Source organism: Crocuta crocuta, unplaced genomic scaffold (assembly GCF_008692635.1).
Source record: "Crocuta crocuta isolate KB4526 unplaced genomic scaffold, BGI_CrCroc_1.0 scaffold343, whole genome shotgun sequence".
In the NCBI taxonomy this organism is placed as follows: Eukaryota; Metazoa; Chordata; class Mammalia; order Carnivora; family Hyaenidae; genus Crocuta; species Crocuta crocuta.
This window is the reverse complement of record NW_027532679.1, coordinates 808,430-813,761: the sequence shown is the minus strand read 5'-3', so window position 1 is coordinate 813,761 and position 5,332 is coordinate 808,430. Positions and strand designations below refer to the sequence as shown.

Below are 5,332 nucleotides of genomic sequence, written 5' to 3'. Positions count from 1 at the left end.
CTAGTCCAGTGCCTGGCAGTGTTCAGTTGCTATTTGTGCTTAATTAGTATTTCTCGATGAAGTGAATGGCTGTTGGAATAAACTGCTTCCAGAGGTAGTGGCTGCCTGATCCTGGAGCCACTGGGGCAGAAGTTTGGTAGTCATTTGGTGGTGACTCAGCCAGCACAGGGCATGAGTGGACACACCAAACTCAAAATCCTTTCCCACCCCAGGAGCTCCAACTCCCGGGCTTTCCTAAACTAATTTTGTTCTGCTGCAAAACTGGCAGAGCAACCTCCTCTTGTCCTTCGGTTCTGCCTGGACTTTCTTTCTGTTTAAAATATCTTCCCTCATGGCTACCCCTCAAGGCTGTGCTGTAATCTATCGACCAATCAGAAACCCTACTGGGTTTCCAGCTTGATACCGCCCATTGGCTCTTTTAAAGAACAACCAGGTAAGCATTTCCGTAGTTTCAAGGAAGCTGGTTTACGTACTCTCTTGTCTGCCCTGCCCTCTTACAATCTCCTCAACTCACCAGTTGGCTACAGAAGGACACTGCATAGTATGGAAGTATAAACCTCTGGACAGAGACCAATAAAGTATCAAAAGATTCATTTGGAGAAACAACACGGGAAATTAGCAAAGAAAGCAAAGGCTTAGTGGAGACTTTCATCTTCATTCCTTTTCCACATGCTGATCTGTGATGGAACTCCATAGATGGCATTTAACTTCTCTGGGCCTCAGTTTCCTCATCTATAAAGTAGTAATAATTTGTAATAATCAGTAGTAATTACTAATGGGTTTGTATTATAATGACATAGGGATATCAACACACAAGGAAGGTTTATAAGCATCATTCTAGTGTGAAATGTTTTATTATAGTATCAGGACAATTTTGAATGGCTCTAAGGCACTTTATTAATTGCATTGTGAGATCACAGAAAGATAGCTCTATTGGTCACTGTTCCCAGTTTCTGCTGCAGAGCTACCCAAAACCTTACTTCCTAAGTGACAAGATTACTAAAAGCATCCTTTTTCTAATGAGGCTTCTCTGAGTGAGCTCTTGCATGGGGGCTGGCCACCACAGAGTGAGCGATGATTAGAACCTTGCAATTTGGGGGCACCTGGGTGGCTCAGTCAGTTAAGCTCAGGCTCAGGTCATGATCTCACGGTTTATGAGTTTGAGCCCCATGTCAGGCTCTGTGCTGACAGCTCAGAGCCTGGAGGCTACTTCAGATTCTGTGTCTCCCTCTCTCTCTGCCTCTCCCCAGCTCACACTCTGTCTGTAGTCTCTCTCTCTCAAAAATAAAATGAACATTTAAAAAAAAATTTTTTTAAAGAAGCTTGGGATTTTCAATACCCCCTTCTGCTCATTCTCCAGAAGAGAGGAGCCAGAAATGGATTTAGTAATCAATTGTGCCTACATGAGGAAATTTCCACAAAATCCCAATAGGATGAGGTTCAGAGAGCTTCACATTGGCAAATACATCTACACTGGGAGGGTGATATGCTGCAACTTCATGGGAAAGAAATTCTTGCACTCAAGACCCTCTCACAAATCACCCTATGTATATCTGTATCTGGACCCTTTATCATGTTCCTTAATAAGCTTGTAAACATAAGTGTGTTCCCTGAGTTCTGTTCTAACTTTTTCTGGCCATGTGCCCCTAAGAAAGCTTATTTACCTCTCTGAGCCTTAGTTTTTGTAAACTGGGAATAATAATTCCATCTTATAGGTAAAATAATTCATACAAAGCTCTTTGCAATAGGCTTGCATGCATTCAGTAAGCCTTAGCCAATTATAGCAGCCAAAATGCTGCTAAAAATTACTTGAAAAATCTTTCCAAAACCACAATGCACTAGACCAATTCTGGTGGAATGACCTTGTTCCCAGAGCTTTGCCCACTGAGTTGTCACTTGGACAGTTGATATGATGAAGTTCAGGTTGAAACTGGACCATTCCAGCAAAAATTCTGTCAGTTTCTGTGGTGTTCTCTTATTGAGAATGAGACCCCATGGAGGGTGAAGAAGGAGAAAAGGTCAAAGAACCCATAAAAAAGATGTGTTGCTAAATCAGGGGAGAGAATGTGGCAAGCCCAGCAAACATTTGCAAGTAAATATATACATGCAAATATCTTTGGGGAGCTTCTGAAAGGAAGAAGGGGGGAACCTGGATGTACAGGTAAGATTTAGGTGTGAGAGACAGGGCAGAGCCCCGTGTGCAGGAAGAGGAGGGACCTGCAGTTGAAGCAGAGTGTGTGTGCCAGAGAGCTATGATCAGAAGTTTCCTTGCCTTCCATTCCTTGCCTGTTCCATCATCCTCTTCCCTTCCCAAAATAACTCAGCCCTTTGGCTAAGTTATCAGGATGTTCCAAGTTGGTTCTGCTCACAGTGTTTCCCCAGCTAGCTAATTAAACATAGCACATTTAATTGAATCATAGTGAAGCCCATAGCTGATGCCTCTATACCCCGAGGGGAAAAAGTAGATTGTGATGAAAACGAACTGTGTCTTACTGGTGCCAGCCAGAATTCTGTAGATATTTTCAAACCTCAGCATAAAAAGCATGATATTTGAGGCATTATCATGTACAGATTAGAGTAATCTCCCAAACAAGGGAAGAGAAGATATCCCTTTTATACAACAACAGTTCAGTAAATTTTGTTTAGCTTGCGTAGGATACAGTTAATTACAGTAATTTATCAAAGTGGCATAAGGTGGTATTCACACACACAAAGAGTATTTTCCCATAGTTGAAAATCCTTAGTTTTATATAAGCCGGAGCTAGTACTAATTGAATTTTCACTTGGGTAGATAAAATCTTTAACAACTCCAGAATAACTAAATGCTCTTTGCTCAATGATGTGGATCAGGATGATTTACAACACCTTTCACACAATCATGCTAATTTTGCTTTCATATGATTAATTAAAACAATATGTTCATTCTTCCTAAAGTGGAATTAGGGCACCCAAGGAGTTGGCTTTTATTATCAACTTCCCTATCCGACAATAAAAGCAATTTTCACACACTGTCGTCAAGAAAGTGGGAAGTACACGGGGCCTGATGGAGAGTCTTTGTCAAGTTCAACATTGTTCTTTGGAAAGCAACAGAGGTGAGTCTGATGGGCAGATGGAGGTTTCTAGGACTTCAGACGTGGAAAGGACCTTAGAGGCACTCTCATGAAAATGCCCATTTCACAGATGAGAAAACAGAGGCTTGGAGAGGCCAGCGTATTGTCCCCAGCTTACAAGACTCCATTTTGGACAAGACTGATATCAGTATCCAGCTACCCTGGCACTTAACCCAGTCTTTTGGAGAAAGATTCCTGGGCTGGGAGTCAGAAGACCCAGATTTAAGACCCTATTCTGCTGCTGACTCACTGTAGGACCTTACAAGCCCTGAGTCTGTCTCTCACTTTCCTCTTGTGTCGAACTGGGATGACAGAACTTGCACCACAGAGGGCTATGAGATAGATGAAGCTTGTGTGAGGTGTGGGGGGCACTCCTCCATCGCTAACCCCCATCTTCTCCTGAATTTGCTAGACTGCTCCGCCTCAGTGCCTTAGCACCCTCCACTTCTCAGACTCCTCAAAAGAAACCCTCTTGTTTTCTTCCACTGGGGGAAGTTGAAGACTGGGAGACAGAAGACCCCACAACTAATTAGTGGCAATGTGGCACTCCCAGTGCCTTCCTTGTGCCCATTCCTCAGTACCCTGCTCTATAGCTTGGGTGACAGTGGATGGCAACTCTCCTGGGTGGTGATCCTTAATCCTGACGGAACCCTACTCTACCTTGATGTTTCGGTTCATCTAGCCAGTCCCAAAAAGGGGACCCTTTTTAATCAGGACCTCTGAAAGTAGATTGAAATTCTTAAACAGTTAAAGTATAAAAGACTTCAAATGCCTTTGCTTTACAGATAGGGAAACTGAGGCCCAGAAAGAAAGAAAAGCACTATTTACTAATCACATCTGATATGCCAGACATCTCTTAACAGGCTTTCTCAGGTGACCACATAGCCTTTGAGGGAGAAAGAACATGTGACTTGTCCAAGGTCACCTGGCTGCTAAGAGCTTACTCAAGCCTCACTCAGGACTGCTCCGTTTTCTATGCAAACACCAGTCCCCTCTGAAGCTTTCTCCCTACTGTTTAGGGAGCATAAGTATACAGTGTGAACTAAGTGTATTACATGTACTAATTCATTTTATACTTTGAAGAATCCTCCTTGGTTGTGGGGGGAGGGGGGGAGGCCGGTACTATGATCACCCTTACTTTGGAGATAAGGGAAGGGAAGCAAAGAGGTCAAGTCTCCTGCCTGAACTCACACAGGCAGGGTGTCTCAGAGTCCGCAGTCCGAGTCTTTGCACTTGACTGCCACCTCCAATGCACTGGCTCTCCTTAAACTTCTGTTAGGTCTGCAAGGTCTTTGCACCTTAATGGAGCAATGCTCACTACACAAGCATAAAATAAAATCAATTAGTAGGTGCCAGCTACAGGTGTCACAAGCCTTCAAACTGATAGCACAAAGACTTCAAATGGACCTTCAAGAGTTCTTGCTTCCCTCAAAGGGTCACTAGCTCTGGCTCCACAGATGCCATTAGCATAATGACAACCATGCTTGCAGCCTCAGCCCCCATGCCGCCAGTGCCTGTGAGAGTGGCTGCCTCCCACAGCCTCCCTTCTGCTTCACGCTTGACTGGAGAGTGCAGACAGCCGCCTTCATCTACTGCAACAAAGTCTTAAAAACCACTCAGCAACTGCCGCTCTCACCCTGTGGCCAGTTCACCAGAAAGACCCATGGGTTTCTCCAAGCTGGCCTGACATTCAGAAGGCATTAAAGTAATAAAATAAAAATCATGGGTAATGTGGGATAATACAGCAGAAATAAATGAGGGTTTTATTCAGCTGAAAACATTAATTCATTCATCGAAGACTGTCATTATCACAATCTCTCACCTTCCCAAACTCAAGTACCTCTAAACAAAGATTCTGGAATTACACCAAGTAATCAAATGTTTTTTCTAGATTCTTTAAAACTGAAATATATAATATATATTTATATATATATAACTGAAATATATATATTTTTATATATATATAACTGAAATATATATATATATATATATATATAAGGATTTGTTTTTCTCTTCCACAAAAGGAATTATACATACTTCTACAAACCAGCCACAAATTATTTTGTCACCCTTTGAAGATAATAATGTCAGAGAAGGAAAAAATAGAAAACATTTCCCATAAACCTTGAAATTAAAACTCAGACTCACGGGGGTACCTGGGTGGCTCAGTTGGTTAAGCGTTCGACTTCAGCTCAGGTCATGATCTCATGGTTCGTGGGTTC

At 42.6% G+C, this 5,332-nt stretch overlaps 1 long non-coding RNA gene across 2 annotated transcripts in view; it reads right to left on the bottom strand.

Annotated features, from left to right (window-relative positions):
* Positions 1-614: 614 nt before the first annotated feature.
* Positions 615-5,332, bottom strand: part of LOC144245373 (uncharacterized) — a 23,853-nt gene continuing 19,135 nt past the window's right edge. Inside the window, exon 4 of one of the 2 annotated variants that reach the window (XR_013339233.1) lies at positions 615-732. This is a non-coding gene — a long non-coding RNA (uncharacterized LOC144245373). Of the gene's footprint in view, positions 733-4,314; positions 4,428-5,332 lie in introns of those variants that run through there. The other variant, XR_013339232.1, reaches the window with a different exon arrangement.